The 25,446-nt window shown below is 50.8% G+C and overlaps 1 protein-coding gene across 1 annotated transcript in view; it reads left to right on the plus strand.

Annotated features, from left to right (window-relative positions):
- Positions 1-25,446, plus strand: part of LOC308679194 (vomeronasal type-2 receptor 26-like) — a gene marked incomplete at both ends in the record, with an annotated part of 478,617 nt that overhangs the window by 67,185 nt on the left and 385,986 nt on the right. The window lies entirely within an intron of this gene.

Raw genomic sequence — 25,446 nt, forward strand, 5'->3', positions numbered from 1 at the left:
CACAGATATACCCCTGGGGGCCCTGTTCTGTTGTGGTTGTGGGTCCATCCTGTTAGGACATGTCCAGAAAATGATGCTGGAGAAGACAGTTCAACACCCAGGGAATTGTCTTCTGCTGTCCTTCAACATCACAGAGACTGCTGGGAAGGTCACCCGGTGCGATGGAGTTTGGTGCCACTTTAACTTAATGCAATTTAGTTCTGGTGTTGCCTGTCTTCTAATGGCAAGGAGGCCATCAGGCAAGCCTTGAACTCTGCCCAATGTTAAGAGGAGGCCCTGTTTGGAATTTTGTTTTATGTCAGAATCCCACATATTAATCCTAATTGCAGCTGATTTTAAAATTCCTTGTGCCTGAAGAGAAATTTCATTTCCCATCTTTTCTAGTAGTATTAATTTTTGGATGAGAGCTCAATAAGAAGCAGGAAAGTTACAACTTGTGGACTATAAATAGGGAGAAAGTTATAGAGTGGATGGAAGTTTTTATTTTTTTTCTTCCTTGTCATTTCTGTGTTGTCTTTCCATGTTTATATAATATGCTAAGATTCTTTCCCCTTCATGGATTACTGCCTTGTCGTGGCGAAGGGGCTTGCGTAATTCAATGAAGCTATGAGCTATGCCGTGTAGGGCCACCCAAGACGGACAGGTCATAGCAGAGAGTTCTGACAAAATGTGATCCTCTGGAGAAGGAAATGGCAACCCACTCCAGTATTTTTGCCATGAAAACCCTATGGACAGAGGACAGGAAGGCCTGGAGGAACATTGTCCATGGGGTCATGATGGGTCGGACACGACTTTGCAGCTAACAACAACAACAAAGATCCATTATATTTTGACATTTCTTAGTTTATTAAATAAAGAATGGACTTTAGGGTCTGCAGCTGAGATCTATCTATCTATCATCCATCCATCCATCCATCCATCCATCCATCCATCCATCCAATCATTAAATTTATTGGCCACCCATCTTATCACAGTGTAACTCTACAAAGATGGTGGTGGTGATGTCCAGAAGTGTGCTGGATGGTGTGGCCTGATTTCTAACATGATTTCTGGAGATCTGGTGGCCCCTCCTCTGGTTGTGTGGATGTACTTGGGAGGGGGGGACCCCTTTGACCTTCCCGTCTGAGGCTGAGACTTTCTATACCAAAAAACCTCCAAGGGCTCCTTTGTTCCTGGTTTATTTGGATCAGTTTTGGGGGGATTATGCGTCTTCACTGGAGGGGGGGGATATTAATACAGACTTCTTGGCCTGGAAGGGAGAACTGGGGGGGTGCTGAGTGAGGGGGAGAACTGAAGGGACTGGCAGGTCCATCCGGGCAGTGAGGAACAGAGGGCAGCCCATATCCCAGGTCCACGACTGGAAAGTTCTCCCACTGAACGTCCCTCAGATTCTGCTCTCAGGGCCTGGAGACCTGATCCTGGGGGGCTCCGGGTTCAAGCTCTTGCTTTTCCATGCCAGCTTGAGGTGCAGTTAGACTCTCTCTCTCCTCCAGGATGCTCACAGCCAAGTCTCCCCGAAGCCGGGTTATGCCCAGAGAGGAGGAGGAAGCCCCTCCTCGGTCGGAAATGGGCCCTCCCCAATTTCTGAGTTTGTCCCAGAGGAGAGGAGGAGGGGAGGCTGTTGCCATCCCTGGTTTGTTACAGGCTCTTAGCAGGCTTCACGTGGACCTCTGCGAGGACCCCAGCCTGGTCAAGTAGGTTGTGTGAAGGTGGTCCTTGTGAGAAGAAAAGTCTCCCCAATGCAGGTAGGCCTTGACTTATGACCACAATTCAGCCCAATTTTCTTTATCACATGATTTATTTGTCACATGATTTGTCACATGATCACCTTTTGAGACCTTTTGACAAAAAAAGTCAATGGGGAGATTCACTTAACAACCGTGTCACTAACTTAACAACTGCAGTGATTCACTTAACAAATATGGTAAGAAAGTTCATAAGATGGGTAAAAACTCAAAAAAGGTTCGGCTCAATTGTGGTCGTAAGCCCTGGACTACCCGTATCGTTTATCCTTTTTTCCCCCTGGGTGTTTTATTGCTTACCTTTTGAGGTCACCTCAAGGACCTTTTTCAAGGTTGGGGACACACAAATTTGTTTCAAACCCACCAAGAAAGTGTTTTTGGGGGACCTGGTGGCTCTTCCTCTGGTTGTGGGGATGGGCTTAGTGGGCTCTGTGGCCCCTTTGACCTTCCCGTCTCCGAGGCTTTGGAGGTCCAGTCGGGGGTCCTGAGTTCCAGGTCTATCTGGGTCGGTTGTTGGGGGGTTTCATTTCTAATCTGGAGGGCCCCCCCAAAACAGCCCCCCTTGGCCCAGGAGGGGGAATTGGGGATTGGAGAAGGGGGGGCGCTGAGAGACAGCTGGGACCATCCAGATGGAGACGGCCAGGAAGGCCACCGTGAAGCAGGTGGGGGATGGGAAGCCCGAGCAGCCCAGGGCTCCATAGGCCAGAGCAGGAGAGCCTTCGCTGCGTAGAAGGAGGATCTCTCCAGGTTGGGAGTTCATGTCAGATTCGGGGAAGGGAGGAGAAACTCCCACCCGGGAGTGACCCAGATGGGAACCTGAACTCCAGAGAATTGGCTGGGCTTTTTCCCAGCCTCCTCCTTGGATGGTCTCCCGGCTCGGTGGCTGGGAAGGCCGGCAACCCCATGGCTGTCCAGCCGCTTCCTGGACATCTGCAGCTGTGAAGAACCCACAACCTTCACGGGGAGACCATCTCCTGCTTGCTCAGCTCTTCAGATCCCGAAGGAAACGGACCGACTGATCTTTTCTCTTGGAGGAACCTGGAGAACGGGAGCCATGCCAGGTTATCCGTGAAGGGCAGAGCTGAGTGCGAAATCAGCCACCCACAACATTGTCACCATAGATATTCCAGTCAGGTCACTTTCTTAGGATGGGTGGAGGCTCTATAGGTAACAAAGGTTTAATGGAGGAAGCCCAATATCTTTATTAGCAAGTGTGAGAGGAAGGGCAAGATGCACTAGTGGTTATCCAGCTGGCTGAGAAAATGGCCCAAGGAGGAATTTGATCAGGCTGTTCTACTCTGGGTGTTGGATTCGCCAACGTTTCCATGAAGGACTTTGGTGAAAGGAGGGAATGAATCTTCTAACACCAGAGAAGACAGAAGGGTCCGTCGTGGCCTTGGATTGTGGGGGTGTCCTTGAGGCTGCCTGAGTCGAGGTGGGTTAAAATAAGGATTTTTTAAACTGTCCATCTGGAAATGGACTGAAATGAATCTTGCAGGACTGATTTGTCCCATTCTGAAATAAACCTCTCAAGTGGGACAGGGGCCACGAGAGCAGGAAGGCCGGAGTCTGAAATTAGGCAGGGTCAATCAAGGCCTAAATCTTAGGCCAAGCCAGGAATTCTCCATATTCAGGGCTTTCTGGCTCAGGATAGGCCATAATTCTGCATTATTCTTTGTATTTTTCCATTCAGAAGACTAGTTTCAAAGGAAGCAGCTGGAAAACTCCCTGAGGGGACAAGAGGGAGGAATCCCCAGCCCTTCCCTAATTATAGGGGGGAGGACACCTGCCAGGGCTCCTCTGCAGAGCCAGACATGAACCTGTAAACAAGAACTCGGCTCCAGCTTTGGGAATTAAATGGGGGGGGGGGCAAATATGCTTTTCTTGCTGAAAGGAAACATGCCTGAGATGTGGTGATGAAAGAACAAGCAACATTGGCTGGTTAATGCCCAGGTTTGCTGCAGTCCTAAAAAAAAACCCTGCAGATTGAGACCCTAAACGGGGTCAAAGGCTCTTCCCTGAGAGACAACCCAACCCTGGGTCTCCTCTGCGCTTTTCTGGCTCTAGGGCACTTTTGGCCCTTGGGGGGAGGTCAAAGGCCCACCACGAAATGGGGGAGGCAGCAGAATGGCCGGTCCCAAAGCGGCAGCCAGATCAGACTTGAAAACAAATTCCCAAAATTGGTTATCGGGAAGTTGCAGCATGTGCATTAAAAAATCCCTTTCCTGATATCAACACATGGATCCACGAAGATCCTGCAGTTAATGAGTGACACAAGCAGTGGAAGCTCAATTCTTAGGATGCTTCTGAGGTTCTCCTTGCAGGCTTTTCCATCTTTCTTTCTGCCCTGGACCTTCCCCTCGTCCGCTCAGAGTTCCCACTGAAACAAGCCTAAATGAACTGGGTTGCAACTGAAGCAACGTGGGAATCTCCTCCGTTGCCAGAACATCCAGTGTGTGCAGTTGGTCCTGGATGGCTTCCATTCTTGCCAATGTTCAAGGAGGTTAATTCCTCTAACCCTGCAACTGTGTGAGGCTGAGGGGGCTCCTCTCTGCTCTCCCCCCCCAATTCCTCTGTTTTCCTGGTCAGGGGCTGGTGAAGGGTCCAGGTGCCTCTGGCAACAAACCGAGGCTTCTTTGAACCAATCCAGGATTTTCAGCCTGTTGCCAAGGTTGCTTTGCCCCCTCCGATCCAATCCCCGATGGTTCTGAGGCCCTTGGGAAAGGATGCTGGGGGTTTCTCTTGGAAGGAAGCCAGGAGGAAGGGAGGAGTGGCTGGGGAGGGGGCAGCATTTTCAGGTTGGGCGTGTTGCATCTCCTCCTTTGGGTTGCTGCTCGGGGGCTGCGAGAGAGGCCTGGGGTCCTGGCAATGCTCTCCAAGGGACCCAAACTGAGAATGTTGGCTTTTTCTTGGCATCTCCATATTGTTATTAGGGTGGAGTTGGATTAAGGGATAAGCTTAAGGTATCCCTTTTCTGCTTAAACCACCCTCTGAAAAACAGACCAGAAGCTGCAACCTCATCCATTAATGAGTGGAATGGCTTGCCTCCAGTGGGTGCTCCATCACTGGAGGTTTTCAAGAAGAGAGTGGATAGCCGATTGTCTGACATTGTATAGGGTCTCCTGCTTGAGCAGGGGGTTGGACTAGAAGACCTCCAGGGTCCCTTCCAACTCTATTATTCTGTTATTCACCCTTTCTGTATGGGTCCAGAGGCTTGCAAATGTTTGCTTTGGGGGTGGCAGTGTTCAGAAGCCACTTCAATCCACATCTTAAGAAAGAAAGACAAGATTATCCATGCAGGAACTTTTACTAAGACATAGATGATACAGGGTATAATAGACGGGATCTAGAGAATCCCCTCACAGGATAAAGTCAGATGGCCTAAGCTTGGCCCACTTCTTGCTGCGGTTGCAGATGAAACAGAAGGTTTCAATTGAAATGATGGACACGGCTGACCCAGTGTCCAGTTCCATCCTGCAGCTCGACCTGAATTAAGAGGGTGATGAGCTCCCTTTTGGCAAATGCTCCGGCGGCTGGAGCAAAACCCTATGCTAAACTGCCCCAGGGCCCCGGTACCTCTCCTGATCGAATGTCCAATTGGCAGTCCTTCTGTCGACCTCTACAGACTGAAGCGATGTGGTCGGTCTTTCTGCAGGCCTGACATGTGGCTGTCCGGAACCTGCAGTCCATGTGTTGGTGGCGGCCGCCATAACCTGGACACCAAGGGAAGGGAACTGCCTTGTAAGTAGTCCTTTGTTCTTTGTCATTGTGCCGTTCAAGCTTGTCCACTTCGTGGCTGCAGTCGATGTCCTCTGGGAGTTCGGCGTCCTCGTGGTGGACGGCTTCCTTGTGTTTTGTGCTTTTAGCAGGCCACATGGCTTTCACAGCCCCGCCGGTAGCTTCATCCACCATGATCTCTTTCAAGGCTTCCTGGAGCGAGAGAGTCTCTTTGGCAAAGAGTTTCTGCTACAGCGCTCTGCTCTGAAGTCCACAGACGAGTCGGTCTCAAAGCCTTTGTTCTAACTCAGTGAATTGGCACAGACATGAAGCTTGTCTCAATGAAGTGATGAATTCTGTTGATGTTTCACCCAGCTGCTGAACTCTCTGTTCGAATGCGTGCCTCCAAGCTATTACCAATAGCTTGGGCTGGAAATGGTCGCCGAGCAGTTTCTTCTGGTCCACGTACATTACGGACTTCAGCTGTGCCAGTGCGACCAAGTTCTCTGCGATATCGAAAGTTGCAGGCCCGCAGACGCACAGGAGCGTTGCAGTCTTCAGGCCGTCTTCAGCAACTTGGTTGGCGTGGAGGTAGTTTTTGACCCTCGAGATGTACGACACCCATCTCTGCAGGTGAGTGACATCAAATTCCTCAAGCTTTCCGACTTTCGCCATCTCGGGAAGTCTTCGCGGCTTGGGCTTCTCTTCTTCCTTGTCCTGCTCTCTAGCATGACTGTGCTAGGCCGATCGAGGGGGGGGACGCATTCCCTGCCAGGTGCATTGGCTGGCCTCACCCCCTAGTGACTTTCAGCTCTTCTGAAAGAACAGTATCCCACCTTCATTGCCAGTGTTGTGTACTGGGTTCTTTGCAGCAAGCAGGAGACGAGGCGAGAGAGTTCAGGCAGGAACATGCTTTATTGAATGCAGGAACTGAACTGTTAACCAAGGCTTCTATGCAGGTATTTATACTGCTGGCCACTAGGCGGCGGCCAATAGGTTTGAAGGAGCCTATTGCCACCCTAGAGCCAACCAATGGTGGTCCTGGACACTGCTTGTCTGAGGAGCCAGCAACCATTACCCAACTCCCTGATTATGCAATCTCAAACAGCAATCAAGACATGTGGTACAGTTCAAGTAAAACAGACCCAATTCATTACAGTGCCCTTGAGAAGTACTCATTGAGTATGGTTTGCTAGCCAGCTACAGATCCATCTGCTGGTGATGTTGTCTATTCCATCTTTTTTCTAGGTTACCAAGGAGCAGGTTGTGGTCTACTTTATCAAATGCCTTACTGAAATCTAAGTATACTACTGTTGTGATTCAGGGTCAGCCTGTGGGTTCGGCAGTTGGGTCGGACGATTCAGAGGAGGAGGAGGGGGGTGTTGGAGAGCCTCCAGAGGATACCCCTGAGGCTCTGCAGAGCCCTCAGCCAGGCCCCTCCCATCTGGTTACGACGCAGACCCAGCTGTGTGAGCCTGACAGCGTGGATGAACCGGTTAAAAGGGGAATGTGTGGGAGGGCTGGTTTGCTGAAGGCAACCGTTTGAATAGCTCCTGTTTCATGGTTCGTGTTTCTGTTTTGCTCTGTTTTATGTCAATAAATATGGCAGGCTTAGTTCCAGCCTCTTGCCGTTTTGTAAAGGGGTTGTCCCTGCCTTTTCTGCAGGGCCGGTAGTAGGATGGTACAGAACATGATGGTCTTCTTCTCCTTCTCCTTCCTCTATCCTTCCCAGCCCTGCAGACTTCCCAGAGCGGGAGGTCACCCCAGCTACTACCTGACTTCCTCCCTCCCGTCTCTTACCTGGAAGGGGTGCTGGAGGAGGAAGCCCAGACCTTTATGGAGAACCTCCAGAGGTTCTCCACTCTCGGGCGTGATACACAAGCTGAGGAACAAGAGCAGAGATACTGAGCATCAGCAGAGTAAAGGAGAAGAACGTTCCTGGGAGCTTCTACTAAGAGAAATGCCCATGGAGGTTCTCCGCCATCCAGGTCATGGCTGTCCCAAAGTCCAGGCAACTGGACTTTCCTGTCTTCCTTTGAAGACGTTTCGCTTCTCCTCCAGGAAGCTTCTTCCGCTCTGACTGGAGGGTGGGGAAGGGGAGGATTTATACTCCTTGCCTTCCTTCAGAGAATCCTGGAGGCCACCCGGAGGTTTCTCCGTGTCCTCAAGGTCACTGGAGGGGTGCAAAGGGCCGCCAAGGCACGCAGGGCAGAGAACATCCTGTAGCCAAGAATGCATGCCCATTTTTCAGACTAATGACCGTTAAAGCATCCCCACGGTCGTGCGGTCCAAAGCTGGGCGCTTGGCAGTTCATATTTGCAGTGGTCGCAGTGTCCCAGGCTCAGGTGATCGTCTTTCGCAACCTTCTGATGAGCAAAGTCAGAGAGGGAGCCAAATTCACTTAACAACTGTGGCAAGGAAGGTCGTAAAATGGGGCAAAACTCACTGAACAACCATCTCACTTAGCAACAGAAATTTGGTGCTCAGTTGTGGTTGTAAGTCGAGGACTCCCTGTAGAAGGAAACCACTAAAAGATCTGGTTCATCCTAAATATATGACCACGGCATTGGCTTAAGGATTGCTGCATTCACTTAGTGACCACTGGAGGGTCCATTATGGTCAGATGTGGAGGCTACTGTATGGCAAAAGTTAGTGTAAATGATAGTTGGAAGTGTACAAAACTGCCTACAATGCAAAGTGGAAATAAAATTTGGGGTCATCAAGGCTTCCTTCCTTCCCTCCTTCCTCCCTCCCTCTTCCTCCCTCCCATCTTTCTTCCTTCCTTCCTTCCTTCCTTCCTTCCTTCCTTCCTTCCTTCCTTCCTTCCTTCCTTCCTTCCTCCCTCCCTCCCTCCCTCCCTCCCTCCCTCCAGAAGTCATTCCACTGATTGAGAGAATAAGAGGAGACCTTGGAGGTCTTCTGGTCCAACCCCCGGCTCAGGCAGGAGAGCCTCCACCACTTGAGACAAATGGCTGTCCAGCCTCTTCCTCAAAGCCTCCAGTGATGGAGCCTCCGTAACTTCTGGTGTCCCACAATAAAGCCCTCCTGAACCCTGGGCCACTTTCCTTGGCCTCCAGAAGGTGGAGGTGCACCACAACGTCTGCTCACCTCCTAGAAGAAAGCCATCCCGATGGTCTTCACCTTTGTGTCCGAGTGGCGCATGTATGCGTCGGCCTCTCGGTACATCATCTTCAGCTGGGCTGAAGATAATGTGAACAAGGTTCTGAAAGATCAAGTACGGAGAGATCAGACCAGATCTGCTGGTTAGTCAGAAGAATCACTATCTGAATTATGGATAAAGAGATGGAATGAGTTACTCCATTTAGAGACTTTTTATGGCTGCTCACCCCCCTTTTCAACCCTGGGTGTTTCACAACCCTTCAAGAATAAAGAGAGTTTCGAAACACAAATCCAAACCAAGTTAAAAATAAGCAGCTGGATGTTGAAAATGCTTCTGGATACTGAATGGGCTACAGAAGTCTGGATCTTGCAACGTTTAGACAAATGAATGCAAATCACTGCAAAGGTTAGTGGCTGTCTGACCCCCCCTTTGATCCCCTTCTCTCTCTTCCTCTCCCCCTCTCCCTCTTTCTTTCTCTCCCTTCCCTTCCCTCCCTTTCTCTCTCCCTCTTTCTCTCTCTGTCCACACATCTCTTCCTCTCTCCTTTATTCCCTCTTCCTCTCTCTCTCCCCCACCCTCTCCCTTTCACTCCCTCCCTCCCTCTCTTCCCTTGCCTGTCTCTCTCCCTCTTTCTCTCTTTTCCTCTCCCCCTCTCCCTCTTTCTTTCTCTCTCTCTGTCCACATCTCTCCCTCTCTCCTTTCTTCCCTCTTCCTCTCTCTCTCCCCCACCCTCTCCCTTTCACTCCCTCCCTCCCTCTCTTCCCTTGCCTCTGTCTCTCTCCCTCTTTCTCTCTTTTCCTCTCCCCCTCTCCCTCTTTCTTTCTCTCTCTCTGTCCACATCTCTCCCTCTCTCCTTTCTTCCCTCTTCCTCTCTCTCCCCCACCCTCTCCCTTTCACGCCCTCCCTCCCTCTCTTCCCTTGCCTCTGTCTCTCTCCCTCTTTCTCTTTTCCTCCTACCCCTTCTACTCCCTCTTTCTCTTCCTCTCTCTCCCCCTCTCTGCTTGCCTCCCTCCCACCATCTCTCTCTCCCCTCTTTCTTTCTCCCCCTCCCTCTCCCCCTCCCTCTTTCTCTCTTCCTTTCTTTCTCTTTCAAAAACCATTACAAAATATGCATCTTCATATCAAATTCTCTATTGCTTTTGTTATTTAGAATTGTTACAAATAGAACAGAAAAGGAAGAAAAAGAGAAAAAACAAGAAAAGCAACCACCCCCAAACCATATAGATAAATACTTAATTTCTGAGTTCCCATGGAGATATCTGCTACAGGGTGATCAATCAGAGAATTCTTGAAAACAAGAAAGTAATAAGGCACTGAGACATTGTTATATTCTTTGGATGAAATGCTCGACTGTTTCCTTCAAAGGGGCATTTGAGAGTTCTTTTCAAACTTTCCCTGGGACTCTGATCAGCCAAGACGTTTTGCCCAAACATTTTGGGCGTCTTCCACAGCATCGTCAAGAAAGCTGTTCAGAAAATGATAGGTGACAATGTATGAACTCGCTCCACCAAACAGAGGACCAATAACAGGTATAAAATCAAGAGCCAGTTCCACAATCGACACAGCTACCCAAAGAGACGACTTCATCAAGAGAGAAAATACCAGTTCTGCATTTATTGTATTGGCTAACGGGGTTTTCTTGATAGCCGACCACAACTTTTCAAATTCTTTTCCTGTCTGAAGTGCCAGAAAACCGGTCGTCTAAGCCAAACACCCGGCAGAAACGTCTCAGGGCATCCACCAAAATCCCAACATCACAAGCCGCAGAGAGTCGTGGGACAGGCACCGCTCCACAAGCACAAGACACCTCCTGCTCGCTTCCTCCCCGCTTCCTCCCCGCAGGAAGTAGGTCTGGGTGATGAGCCCAATGAGCAGGGGAGGGGACCTGTGGCCGACCGCTTCAGCTGCCTCCGGCAAGGACAGGATGAGGCCCAGAGCGTTGGTGGCCTAGACACGGGAGGAAAGGAGAGTCACGGGGGGCTCACCAGGTTACCACACAGCCACTTACAGCCAAGCTCTTCTGACTTTGGATGCCTTACCCGACCAGGTGGGAGACGGCTTCGAAGAGACGGTCCGGGCTCAGCAGCCTTTTCCAGCACCCCTTCTTCCCCAGAGCCTGGTCTTCCTCCAGACGGCCGGTGCACAGGATGAGGGTCTGCAGGGCTTGCACGGCCGAGCTAAATCAGGCACAAGAAGGAGAATCAGGGCCAGCCGTCCGGCCGATCCACCTCCCCTGCCAAGCCCAGTCGTGTGTCCACGCCAATCCGTCTCCGCTGGTGTTCAGGATATGGTCAGGTTTCAGTTTGCCGCTTGTGTGGCAACCCCAAAAGATAACACGAAACAAACAAAAACACAAATCAGCCCCTCCCCCATTTTTTCTTCCCCCTCCAGTAATAAAGTTGGTTATTAGGGCTCAAGGTGGTTTGGTTAATTCCATGTTTCCTTGGTCTGCATCTCAAAGAAGCATTCTTAACTCCAGGAGAAATAAAGAATGACAACAGAAGCCACAAACACTTGGCCCAAAAAGAGGTAGCGGCAGCCACAAAACAAAGGTGTTGGAAAGGCTGCAGGCTCTTCCGAAGAGTGTGTCGCTACACAACAGGGACTGCCTCGCTGGTGAGAGGCAGGCAATGAGAAAATCAGTTTGCAAAACAGCCTGTAGGTTAGAGATCCTGGTTTGCACAGGCTAAGACGAACCTGGGGTAAAAGTAGGCTCTGAGTGTGCTCGGGGCACACCGGCCCCAATAACGCCCAACTGACCAGCATTGAGTCTTACGGTTAGCCAGGATTGCAGCAGACGGTATGATGGTGAGGTGGGCTTACATCTCCTCTGATCAAAAAGCTTCGCAGTAAAACCATGATTGGACCAAGCCACGATGGTTGGCAGGGTCGGTGCTTATGGGCCAGTCTGGGGATGGTTGTGGCGGAGCTCGGTTACTGTGACTGACAATGTTCCTTTTAGTGACCGTTCCAGGTTACAGTCCAACCCTGCTGAAAATAGGGACGGGGGGCCATTTTCCCCTCGACGGCCATTGCAGCCTCCCTCTGGTCACGTGACCGGAATTCAGAGGCTCGGCAACTGACTCAGATTTATGACCGTCTCAGAGTCAGGTGATCCGCTTTTGCGACTTTCTGACCAGTAAAGTCAGGGGGAGGCCAGATTTCCTCAACAACAGTGTGACTAGCTTAACAAAGGCAACGATTCACTTAACAACTGTGGCTAGAAAGGTTGTACTCTGGGCAACGTTCACTTAAAGACTGTCTCAGCAACAGAAATCGACTTGGGGAAAAATCTGTAGGCATCTGCTGAGGTTTGTAGAAATGGAGAAAGGATCCGTATTGGGCCCAGTAGATTCCTCACCTCAGGGGCTTCACCTGTCCTGACTTCCTCCCCGCTTCCTCCCAGCAGGAAGTAGATCTGGGTGATGAGCCCAATGAGTATGAAGCCCAGAGCATTGGTGGCCTAGACACGGGAGGAAAGGAGAGTCACTGGGGGCTCACCTGGTTACCTATGGGCCACGGCCCAGTCCCGGTCCGTGGCCTATTCTCAGCTGGGCCGTGTGAGTGGCTGGCTGATGCACACATGTACAGCTTCACTCACGCGAGTGTCACGGGCTCTCGGGCCCCACTCATGGGAACCTCTGTGGGACCCCTTGCATGAGCATTGCGGGCGCCTGGGGCCTCACTCACGCAAGCTTTGTGGGCTCTGAGAACCTCACTCACAGCAACGTCACGGGTGCTCTCAGCCCCACTCCCGTGAGCAAAGGGTGCTCTTGCACGCTCACTCACGTGCACACGGGCCTGCCCCTTCCACAAAACCACCTCTCTTTCCCCCCTGCCCCCTTCGGGCCGTCAACCCGGAAACGTTGGGGAACTCGTGAGTTGGAATTCCTTCGATGTAGGCAAACCGGGAGGAAAAATTTCTCATGTCCATGAAAACTGAGCCAGGAATCTCCATGTCTGACACACGGTGCAAAGTCCTACTAGCTTCTACTTTGAAAGGACAGCGGGGTGTAGATATAGAACAACGAGGAGACGAGGAGCATAAGTGAGACAGAAGTGGGGAGAAAGAAGTGGGTAATCTGAAGTCCCTCTTTTTGCCTTCATTCCTAAGTGGGCTCTTGACTCCCCAGCTAATCAAGGAGAGAAGCAAGCTCGGATTAAGGAGAGATTTCCCGACAGTGAGGACAATTAATCATTGGAACAACCTGCCTCCAGAAGTTGTGAATGCTGCAGCACTGGAGGATTTTAAGAAGAGACTGGACAGCCATTGGTCTGAAATGGTGTAGGGCTTTCTGCCTGAGAAGCGGGCTGGACTAGTAGACCTCCAAGGTCCCTTCCAACTCTGTTGTTCTGTCAAAAGCCCCTTTGGGTTAATTTTATAGACACACCGCTCCTAGAAACAGCCCCATCCTCCACCCGTTCTGGGCTGCCTGGCCCTTCAGGGGACCAAGATGCTCTCCCTGAGGGATCGCCAACCCAGCTCTCAGCCACAGAGGGTGTGGTGTGGCTTGCCAACTTCCCAGGAGTTGTTGCAGAGGAATTGCCCGCTTTCCCCCTGCCTGGGCTTCCTCTGCCTTGGAAAGCAAACGTCGGGCGTGGACGAGGGTGTCCCTGCTTCGGAAGGCTTTCCTGGCTGCAGATGAGAGGCGGCAAAGGCAGAGGAGCAACTCAGCCCACCTGCAGTTGGCAACCCTTGCTCTTCCACAGTTTCAGTTACAAGAGAGGAGATTTTAGCCGGAGGAGAGAAAATATCAGGAAAGGATGGGCTCTTTTAGAGCTGAGCCAGCAAAGCAGAGAAGTTCAGGCTCCTCTTCAGGGATTATCCGGATGCAAAGACTGAGCATCCACCAGCAGGGAAGCTTTAACTGGGATTTCTGCAGAGAGGAGGGGTTGTGCTAGATGGTCTCAGGCTGTCCTTCAAATTTATAAAGGTAAAAATCCAGGAGGTTAATCAGAAACCCCCACATGCAGGAATTTGTGTAAAAAAATACTGTGAGGTGTTCTCACGATGAATCGTTAAAGGAGCTTCCAAGCAAAGGCATCACGCAGAGATGCAATCATATTAGCTTTATTCAATGATAGATCAAAGAGAAAGAAATACTTGGCATGAAAGCATTCATGCCTGCATGTGAGAGAGAAATAAAATAAAAGAAAACAAGCTAGCATTACATGACTAAAATAGAGGTTAGGAGTAGAGATAGAACTGGAGAATAGAACCTAGAAACTAGAAGAAAGAGCAGCCCCTCGTGCAGAGGTATTTATGGGGGGTCTTGGTCCCTCCCTGACCATAAAACTCTCTCGCCAATGGGGCTGTGGGTCTGGGACCCTTGGCTCATCAGTGGAAGCAAAGAAGCCTCTTTGCCTCCATCTGATGATCCTTTTGGGGAACTGCCAATGGCTGGCACTAAACATCTAACAATTCCCCTTCTTGCCAGCCAATGACAGGGACCAGTGAATGTATGTAAGGGGCGAGCAGGTGTCATAGACATGCATGAAAACATTCAGAAGGCCAAACACAAACGCTTACACAGAAGGTTGTGCCGGTCAATGGGAACCGGCTTGGTAAACAGATCAGCTATCTGGTCAGCTGTGTTACAGTGCTCAACATGTATAAAACCCTTTTTGGTAAGCTGCCTGACATTTTTATAGCGTATGTCTATGTGGCGAGATCTAGATCCTACTGCATAAGCCTCCGAGATTGCAATGGTGGCTGTGTTGTCCTCTAGAATTTGGATGGGCAGAGGGGGAGATGCCCAGATGCTTGTTATCAGTTCATTGAACCAAGTCAAATCATTGGCCGTGTCTGACAGGCTGGCATATTCAGCCTCGGCCGTGGAGCAAGAAATAAATTTTTGCTGCCTAACATGCCAATGTATTGGGCAGCCATTTAGCAATATGAGGAAACCAGAAGTGCTCCGTCTAGTTTTGGTGTCGCCAGCCCAGTCTGCGTCTGAGTAAGCGGAGAGCTGGGCCGTCTTCCCCTTCTCTGGTTCTAGCATAAGGAGAGCATCAGCTGTGCCCTTTAGGTATCTAAGCACCCTTTTAACAGCAGTCCAGTGGAATTCCTTTGGGTGTTCCACGTGCCTGGACAATAGATTCACAGCTAAAGCTATGTCAGGTCTGCTCCAATTGCTGATGTATAGCAAGGAGCCAATCACAGATCTGTAAAGCGTGTTATCTGTGAACTCAGGACTGTCCTTATGGGTGTGGTTGTAAAAGTCGCTTTGCATTGGGCTATGCGTAGGATTAGATTCTGTCATTTTGCATTTGGCCAGTAATTCCTCTATCTTTTCTTTTTGAGATAGAGCGAACCCCCCCTTAGTGGCCAAAATATGCACACCCAAGTACTTGTCAACCCGCCCCAAAGACTTCAGAGTAAACTTTTCTTCCAGGGCCTTGGCAAATTCATCACACCTTTCCTTGTTAGGCCCTACATATAATAGGTCGTCCACATAAACTAACACCTGTTCTGTGGTTCCCTTGGAATTGCGTGTGAAAACACATTGATCTGCATGAGATTCTGAGAAACCAACTCATTCTAAACTCTTTCTAAGACAGTCATACCATAATTTCCCTGACTGCTTAAGACCATATAACCCTTTGTGAAGCAAACATGTATTTCCCCCTTCTTGCTGGTAGCCAGGAGGAGCTCTCACGTAGATCTGCCGGTCCAAGTTGGCGTGGAGGTAAGCCGTCTGGATGTCAAATTGGAAGACTTCTTCTCCCAGAGCGGCTGCAGTCACGAGGGCGGCCTTGACGCTCTCTGCCCGGACGGTTGGAGAGTAAGTCTCCGAGTAGTCCTCCATGTAACGCTGAGCGAAGCCCTGGGCTACCAAACGGGCCTTATATAGGTAGAGGCCATTGGCAAGTGGTTTGGCCTTGTAAACCCACCTTGTGCCAATGACTTTCCTCTCCTTTGGAGGTTGCTGGGGGGTGAAGACCTTGAGTTGTTTTAAGCTCTGCATCTCCTTCTCCATCGCGAGCTGCCATTTCTCCTGCTCTTCGATGGGCAGCTCCTGGATGTCAGAGAAGGATTTTGGGGTGACCACAACGCTGTTGACAGACGCGATGTGGCCAATGTCAATTCTCTTTGGCGGGACCCCTTTGTTGGACCGCTTTGACCTCCTTACCTTCTGCCACTCACCGCTCTTTTCTTCCGCGGGTCTCTGAGGTGTCGCTGGGGGGGAAGATGGCGTGTCTTCTTCCATGGGACTGGACGCATCTTCGTCTTGTTCCTCACTTTCATCGGTGGCAAGGTATGTGGTCGTCTCAGGTGATGTCGTGGTCGGTGTGCCTCTGCTGGATCGGTTGGCATATGGGCTCAGATCATTTGAGTGGATCTGGGTCCAATTGGAATCCTCTTCGAAAGAGGCAGATTGGGAAGTCACAGGCCTGCCCCCTTCTCCCAGGAAATGATAGGCCTTGGAGCCAGGGGCATAGCCCAAGAACCTTAGTCTCTGGGAAACAGATCTCCCCTTCTTCCGCAGCTGCTTGGGGATGTGCACCCATGCATAGGAACCAAAACACGCAAATGTGCCAGATTTGGTTTCCTACCGTGAACCAGGAAATATGGGGTCTGGTTCACAACACTGCTCCAGGTGCGGTTTAAGGTGTAATTGGCATAATGGACTGCCTCTCCCCAGTATGATTCTGCGACACCTGCGTCTGCAATCAGACTACGCATCATGGTTTGCAGGATTCCATTCCTTTTCTCAGCTACACCATTTTGCGAAGGGGTGAATGGTGCAGATAGAAAATGGCGGATGCCCTTACGCCTTACCCAGTCCTGGAACTTCTGAGACATGAACTCAGCCCCGTGATCGCTCTGCAATTGTGCGATCTTGGTCTTGTACTGGGTCTCTACGAAGTTGTACAGTGACTTTATGGCGTCAAAGGCTTCAGATTTTTCTGTGAGGGTATACACGTGCCCGTATCGTGAAAAATCATCAACGGCAGTGAGAAAATACTTTTTCTTTCCTAGGGATGGTGTGAAAGGCCCAACTAGGTCAACATGTACTAGTTGGTATGGGTATTGAGTCTTACGTAATGACACCTTTGAGGTCGGGGCAGCCTTCCTCTTTGTTTTCTTGCAAATGGCACAGTCCAGAAATACGTCACAGTCCTTGAGCTGGACTCCCTCAGCAAATTCTCCCATCTTTTTAACTACAGGGAAGCTTGCATGTCCTAGCCTTCTGTGCATGAGGTGGATGCACTTATTGTGAATCGGCTTCCCCATTGACACCCTCTTGGCTCTAGTTGCTTTGAGTGGTGCTGTAGGTGCCTGCTGAGATTCAGGCTCCTTGCCCACACTGCCCTTGGAAAGCCTTGGGGCAGGCTGTGGTGGCTTGGGAGAAAAATATGGTAAACCGTTTATGATTGTAATATTTCCAATGACCCTCTGGTCCCTGGTGACATGACCACCCCCCTTGCGAAATAAAACTTCCACTTTGTCATCGTCACACAATTTGGTAATGCTTAATAGGTTGTTGGCTATGGAGGGAGCGTGCAAGACACCTTCAACTTTCCCAAGACCAGGTACAGAAACAAACCCTTCCCCAACAATTGAAGCAGTATCACCGTTTGCAACCTTGACAGATGAGTTAATTTTCTTTAACCTTTTAAAACCTTGACTCATATTAGTAATGTGAGAAGAAGCTCCAGAGTCCAGTAACCATAAGTCAGTGGAGCCATCAGCCTCTGTTGCGGGGGTGAGGGAACAAGTAAAATTTCCCTTGCCCCTGCCACGCCCCCTTCCTTGCCCCTTGCCTCTTACTTGATTGGGACCACGTTTAGGGGCTTGATGTTGATGGGGGCAGTCTTTCTTGAGGTGCTCCTCAGAGCCACAGATGAAACCCTTTTCAGTTCCTTTATCATTAAAAGGGAAAGGTATCCCTCTAGTGGACAAGGAGGGAATTTTTTCTTGTTGATTATTTAGTAACTCCAGATGGGCGTGCCCGGAAACCATGTGATCCGGGGGAGGGCGTTGTTCAGGATTTCTCCCTTCTTCCCATGAGGCATTGAGGGGGCGGAGCCCAGATTTGCCAGCTCGGAGTTGCTGCAATGAATCCTCCCGAGAATTGCAGCCACATGGATTTTTATCATTGCCTGGTTTGCCCTGAGGAGCCCATTGCTGATCCTGAAGACCTGGAGAGAAGGTGGGAGGCTGCGGGGGTTGATTGTTGGGAGGCTGCAGGCTGGATTTCCCCCGGCAGTTGGGTCCTGGGGAGAGGATGGGAGGCCTTGGGGGGGGGTGTGGGCACCCCCGACGTCTGCTTGGCCCCCAGGGCCGTAGTCAGGACTTGGATGGCCGTTTTAATTGCATTTGTATTTGTATTAGTATCGGCTGGGCAGATCTCATCGCCATCATAGAACTTTAGGCTTTGTGGTGGGGAGAGCTCAGGAATATGCATGCTGCTGTGGCCGGATGCCAGGAATTGCATGTCATTTCTGCTGTATGCCAGGGACTGCTGGCTATTCTGGCTGAATGCCAGGGACTGCTGGCTTTCCAGGCTTAAAAAAGTCTTGTCTTTGTTAGACCGTGTGGGGTTACAGGGGGCCACCATCTTGTTTCCTGTTCCAGACCATGTGGGCGGAGCCATCTTGTTTCCGCTTGCCCCAGGAAGCTGTAGCTCACAGCTGGGCGGGGGGGTTCGCGCCAAAAGCCCTGGGGTCCCGGGGTCACTAAGGGTGGCGGGCGCCATATTTGGAGGCCTCGTGGCCACTAGGGAAAGACTCACCGCTTGTTCGGAGGCTTCCTGCGCGGTTTCCTGGGCTGCCTCCCCCCTCTCCTGCATTGCAAAGATCTCTTTAAGCAGCTCTTCACGTTCCTGTGCAGTCAGCTTACTCACGCGGCGTTTGGTTTCAGCCAGGTCCGTCTCTGCAGCATCTGAGCAGCCTTGGGCAGTCTGCAAACCTTCTATGCTCTCCTCTGTGGCGTTCAGTTGTAAAGAGGCATGTGAAGGGGTCCTAGACGCTCTGCTGGATCCTCTGACGGGATGAAGGCCATTTGTGCTTTCATCTGCAGCTGAGGTTGCATCAGGGGCTGGGGCTGTTGATCGATGACTTCTGGTCACAATCTGGGATCTCCGGCCATCCATTTCAGTTTCAAATCTAGGCATCTTACTGCTATCTGCAAGCTTGGAAGCTTTACCTTAAACCATCCTCTCTGCTACCAACTTGTGAGGTGTTCTCACGATGAATCGTTAAAGGAGCTTCCAAGCAAAGGCATCACGCAGAGATGCAATCATATTAGCTTTATTCAATGATAGATCAAAGAGAAAGAAATACTTGGCATGAAAGCATTCATGCCTGCATGTGAGAGAGAAATAAAATAAAAGAAAACAAGCTAGCATTACAAGACTAAAATAGAGGTTAGGAGTAGAGATAGAACTGGAGAATAGAACCTAGAAACTAGAAGAAAGAGCAGCCCCTCGTGCAGAGGTATTTATGGGGGGTCTTGGTCCCTCCCTGACCATAAAACTCTCTCGCCAATGGGGCTGTGGGTCCGAGACCCTTGGCTCATCAGTGGAAGCAAAGAAGCCTCTTTGCCTCCATCTGATGATCCTTTTGGGGAACTGCCAATGGCTGGCACTAAACATCTAACAAATACAGCGTTTTCAAATTAGCAGTGTTTGATATCAAAATGGTATCCGCTCTTTGGAATCATTCTTCCCTGAGTAATTAGATTGACCAAATCTGGGGAGATGGTTCCCCTCCTTCTCCTCTGGATCCCTTCCCCAAAGGAAGGAGGATTAAGGGATCCATATCGGGAGCCCATTCCTGCCCCGGCTGCAGCCTTCCAGTCCCCCCTGAAATGGAGGAAGATGGCCAGGGGGGCATTTGCCCAGGTTCGCCTGGTGCACCAGTTGCGCCCCTATCTGGACCGAGATGCCCTACGTATGGTCACTCATGCACTCGTTACCTCTCGGATAGATTACTACAATGCTCTCTACATGGGGCTGCCCTTGAAGACCACCCGGAGGCTTCAGCTGGTGCAGAATGCAGCCGCGCGAGTTGTGATGGGAGCATCCCGATACTCCCATATTACACCCCTCCTGCGTGAGCTGCATTGGCTACCAGTTGTCTTCCGGGTGAGATTTAAGGTGCTGGTACTTACCTTTAAAGCCCTACATGGCTTAGGCCTGGGATACTTACAGGACCGTCTGCTACCGGGGACGACTTCCCATCGCCCAGTGCGCTCACACAGAGAAGGCCTCCTCAGGGTGCCGTCGGCCAGACAATGTCGGCTGGCGACCCCCAGGGGGAGGGCCTTCTCTGTGGGAGCACCAGCCCTTTGGAACCAGCTTCCCCTTGAGCTTCGGATGGCCCCGGACCTCTGGTCCTTTCGCTGCGACCTCAAAACTTTTCTCTTCCATCAGGCTGACCTGGATTGATGATGGGTTTTTAAATATGTTTTAATTTTTAACTGTAGTTAATTTATTTTGGGGCTGTTATTTAATTCATTTTTAATTTTTGTATTGTTGTTTTTTATTGTTGTAAGCCGCCCTGAGTCCTTTGGGAGATAGGGCGGCATATAAGTCCCAAAAATAAATAAATAAATAAATAAAGATTCCCCTCAGGAAAGAGGCCGCAAAATGGAGGATGCTGAGGGGCCTTTGCTGGCTTTAGCTGCCCTCCTCGCTGCCTGGCGGGCCAGCTGGGACTGAAAGGCTGGACTGCAGACCCTCCTTACAGGCAGTGCGAAGAACAGCTAAAGCGTGCAAAGAGGGTTGAGGACCCTGAGTGGAGCCTAGGGAATTCTGGAAGTTGAAGTCCAGCTGCCCAGAGTGGGCAACTAAGATGACCTCCGAGGTCTCTTCCGGCTCCCTTTTCCCGCAGCTCTAACTACTGAGTTCTCATCTCGCAATAACAACGTGGGACTCGTTTTCTAACCTTGTGAGGTGGGCTAGGGCTGAGAGAGAGAGACCGTCTCAAAGTCACACACCTGGCTTTCCTTATGAAGAAACTGGGGAAGCCGGCCGGCAGCCACGCTTTGCGCTGGGAAAACTCTGCAAGATTCAGGGGCCCAAAACGTGGCTCCAGGAGGTCCCAGTTGGAGGGGCCTTGGGCCCCCAGGGTAGAACCTGAGCCGGTTCCAGGATTTGGGGAAATGAGCCAAAAAGGGACACCGTTGGCCAGAGATAATTATTTCCCAAAAACTCTCTGCTGGGGGACTGAAATACTTAATTATTTTTATTTTTAATAAAGGTGACTTTTATCCCACCTTTATTATTGCTCCAAATAGGTCAAGGCAATGAACATAACATAGGCTCCATCCTTCCCTCAACAACAACTTTGTGAGGTGGGCTAAGGCTGAGAGAGAGAGACCGTCTCAAAGTCACACACCTGGCTTTCCTGATGAAGATGGAAATTGTAAGTAATGGGGGGGTGTCCATCTTAATTCAAATGGTCACCCCCTTCTCCATCATCAGAAACAGCAAAGCCAGGCCAGAGATGGCCAGAGTGACTGATGGGGGATTCTGGCTCCTTTGAAGGGTTTCGAGAGAAGATCTGCCTCGAACTGGAGTCAGAATCAAATGGGAGTCAAAGTAGTTTGAAAAGAGATCAGTATTGATGGATTATGTGGGTAGTTCTCATGCGTGGACTTCATCTCCCAGAATTCCCTAGTAAGCCGGCTGGATTCTGGGGGTTGAAGGCCACAGATGCCTTGAAGGGGCCAAATTTGTGATTTTTACACAGTTACAATTTAATGAATGTGTGAGGCTATTATCACTTGATAGTTTTAACCCTAATTTGTTCCTTCTTTGGAGATTAAGGCTATAATGAAAAGGAAACAGACAATAGAAGCCGGGAGCTGAAAGGGACCTTGAAGGTCCTCTGACTGAGTGACTGACGGATTGATTGATTAATATCACCAAGTTGGTGTTGACTCTCAGCAGCCACATAGATAGTTTTTCCCCATGGAGATCTGTCCCCAATGTGGTCATTCGGGTCTCCCAACCTGCCCCCATCCCCACTAGAGCTGCTTCCTGGGGATCCTTCTCTCTTCCCTTTCCTTCACTTTTCCCAACATGGCAGACTTCTCCAGGGAATTCGGTCTGCATTGATTGACAGCATTGAAGTCAGCGTGGACTCTGAGTGACCACAGAGGTTTATTTTATTTATTTATTTATTAATGGGATTTATATCCCGCCCTATCTCCCGAAGGACTCAGGGCGGCTAACAACAAAACATATAATAAGTACAGAAATTAAGATAAAAATAAAATTAAAATCATCTGTGCAATAAATTAAAATTAAAAATTAAAAATAAAATTAAAAATTGTAAATATAATTAAAATGCCTGTCAGTCCAGGTCAGCCTGGTGGAAAAGGAGTGTTTTGAGGCCGCGGCGAAAGGACTGGAGATTTTGGGCCATCCGAAGCTCAGGGGGGAGCTGATTCCATAGGACTGGCGCTCCCACAGAGAAGGCCCTCCCCCTGGGGGTCGCCAGTCGACATTGCCTAGCTGACGGTACCCTGAGGAGGCCTTCTCTGTGTGAGCGTACTGGGTGATGGGAATTCGTTCCCGGCAGCAGATGGTCCTGCAAGTATCCCGGGCCTAAGCCATGTAGGGCTTTAAAGGTAAGTACCAGCACCTTAAATCTCACCCAGAGGGTAACCGGTAGCCAATGCAGCTCACACAGGAGGGGTGTAATATGGGAGTATCGGGGTGCTCCCATCACTACCCGTGCAGCTGCACTCTGCACCAGCTGAAGCCTCCGGGTGGTCTTCAAGGGCAGCCCCATGTAGAGAGCATTACAGTAGTCTATACGGGAGGTAACGAGTGCGTGGGTGACTGTACGTAGGGCATCTCGGTCCAGAAAGGGGCGCAATTGGTATATTAGGCGAATCTGGGCAAATGCCCCCCTAGCCACGACTCCAATATGATCTTCAAAACTGAGTCGTGAATCTAGGAGGACGCCCAGATTGCGTGCTCTATCAATGGGAGGTAACATCTCTCCTCCTATAGTCAAAGATGGAACCTCTTGGACTAAACGAGATGACGGTATGTAGAGCCACTCAGTCTTGGCCGGGTTGAGTCGAAGCCTGTTCTTTCTCATCCAAATCTGTACCGCTTCCAGGCAACGGGACATCACATCGAGGGCATCACTGGGTTGGTTCGGGGTGGAGATGAATAGCTGGGTATCATCAGCATATTGATGATATTTCACCCCGAAGCCACGGATGATCTCTCCCAGTGGCTTCATATAGATGTTGAACAGGAGGGGCGAGAGCACCGATCCCTGAGGCACTCCACAACTAAGGGGCCTAGGGCTTGACCTCTGCCCCCCCTGCTAACACCGTCTGCGAATGGTCCAAGAGGTAGGAGGAGAACCACCGCAGAACGGTGCCTCCCATTCCCAACCCCTCAAGACGACGCAGTAAGATACCATGGTCGATGGTATCAAAAGCCGCTGAGAGATCTAATAGGACCAGGACAGAGGAATAACCTCTATCTCGGGCCCGCCAGAGATCATTCACCAGTGCGACCAATGCCGTCTCCGTGCTATACCCGGGTCTGAAACCCGATTGGTACGGATCCAGATACTCAGTTTCCTCCAGGATCAAAGGGAGCTGTCGTGCCACCACGCTCTCAACGACCTTCGCAAGAAAGCGAAGGTTGGAGACAGGACGGAAGTTGTTTAAAATAGCTGGATCCAATGCAGGTTTCTTAAGGAGGGGCCTTACCACCGCCTCTTTCAAGGCGGCAGGGAAGTACCCTTCACTCAGTGAGGCATTGATAACTGCTAGGAGCCAGCCTCGTGTAACCTCCCGAGATGCATAGACTAGCCAGGAGGGACACGGGTCCAACAAACATGTGGCGGCACTTAGTTTCCCCATGATCTTGTCCACTTCATCCGGAGTCACAGGATCAAACACTTCCCAAATGTTCTCGGCCAAATTCATCGTTTTCCTCTCGTCAGATGCTGCCCAGTCAGAGTCCAGACCAGCCCGAATCTGAGCAATTTTGTCCACCAGATATTTACTAAATTCCTCAGCCCGTCGTTGTAGGGGGTCCTCTCCCGTCCCTTGATTTAAAAGGGAGCGGACCACTCTAAATAGGGCGGCCGGGCGGTTATCTGCGGACGCAATGAGGGTGGTGAAGTAAGCGCGCTTTGCCACCCTCATTGCCACAAGATAAGATCTAGAAAAGGATCTTAACTGTGTTTGGTCAGACTCGGACCGACTGGTTCTCCAAATGCTCTCTAGGCCCCTTCTCCGGCGTTTCATCTCCCGCAGGTCCTTGGAGAACCAAGGAGCGAGTCAGGACTTGCGCCGGGTCAGAGGCCGCAAAGGGACAACGCGGTCGAGAGCCTCCGAAGCAGCCTGTTGCCAGGCATTAACTAAGGACTCGACCGGGCTGTGGGAGAGCGAGGTGGGAATCAGTCCAAGCGCCATCTGGAATTTATCTGGGTCCATCAGGCGCCTGGGGCGGAACCATCTGGTCGGTTCCGTCTCCTGACAGCGGGGGGTGACGTGACAGAGGCCCAACTGCAGGAGATAATGGTCTGTCCATGAAAGGGGTTGCGATGTTGGAGTAACCCCACCCAGTCCATTAAGCCATTGCCCAGAGATAAAAATAAGATCAGGCATGTTTCCTCCCTCGTGAGTTGGGTCCTGAGTAATTTGGGTCAGGTCCATGGCCGTCATGGAAGCCATGAACTCTCAGGCCACCTCCGATGCACTGCCCAGGGAAGGTAGATTAAAGTCTCCCAGAACCATAAGTCTTGGAAATTCAACCGCCAATCCTGAGATGGCGTCAAGTAGCCTGGGTAGAACCGTTGCTGCGCAGCTTGGAGAGAGGTATACCAGAAGTAGGCCCAACTGACCGCCAGGACCCCATCTTAAGAGGAGGGATTCACATCCGTCTATCTGAGGGGCAGTGGCCTCCCGCAGATGGAGGGTTTCTCTGATAACGACTGCCACACCACCTCCCCTACCCTGAGCTCGAGGTTGATGTAGCACACGGAAACCTGGAGGGGATAAATCAGTCAGAGGGACCCCTCCCTCCAGGCCCAACCAGGTTTCCGTGATGCACGCCAGGTCTGCGTCTTCCTCCTCGATCAAATCATGGATGAGGGGAGCTTTATTCACAACAGACCTGGCATTAAAATAGATCAGCCTGAGCTCAGGTGTCTGCCCTCCCTCTTCCCCAGGACAGCAGGTGAGAGCCAGAGGGTCGGAGCGCGCCACAGCTTGAAGATAGCGGGGGCGTGATCTCAGATTACGATATGGCCCTCTGCTCATCCATCTGCTGCCATTCCCAATTACCGTGGGGATCGGTATCCCTATCCCATCCCCCTGGGTCCCAAGACTCTTCCCGGCCCTCATATTGCCACGGCCGTTGGCCAACCTAGACTGAGACAGGTCCGGTAGGATCTTCCTCTCATTCTGCCGGGCCTGACCCTCCCCCCTCCCTAACCCTTCAAAAAATTTTAAAAGAAAACCCAAAAGCCTCTTTTTGGCGCCATGCCACCTCTCGGGGTCCCAGGACCCGTCATTAAGGAAACGGCGGCGCAGGTTTGATGGCCATATCTGAGAGAGGGGGGAAGCTCTCAGGGCAAGTAGCTCGTTTCTGGTGTAAGTCATTAGAAGATGGAAATAGGAGCAAAGGACAAGTTGGCTGGGACAAACTGCATATTAAATCCACAGAGCTGAAATAGTGGCTCTTAAAAACATGGTCACCCTCTCACAGTGACCAGGATCTCAGGGAACCACTATCCAGCCCTTGGAAGGTCGTAGGAGGAGAGAAAGTCCGGTGGTTGCTAGAATAGTCTGTTGGTGGTGAACTTCGCAGCTCCGGTGATGAATGGTGGTAGTTCATCTATCTCCATGTCCTAGATATCATCGCGACCCAGAGG

The sequence above is a fragment of the Vipera berus genome (assembly GCF_964194415.1).
Source record: "Vipera berus genome assembly, contig: HAP1_SCAFFOLD_27, whole genome shotgun sequence".
NCBI classification, from domain to species: Eukaryota; Metazoa; Chordata; class Lepidosauria; order Squamata; family Viperidae; genus Vipera; species Vipera berus.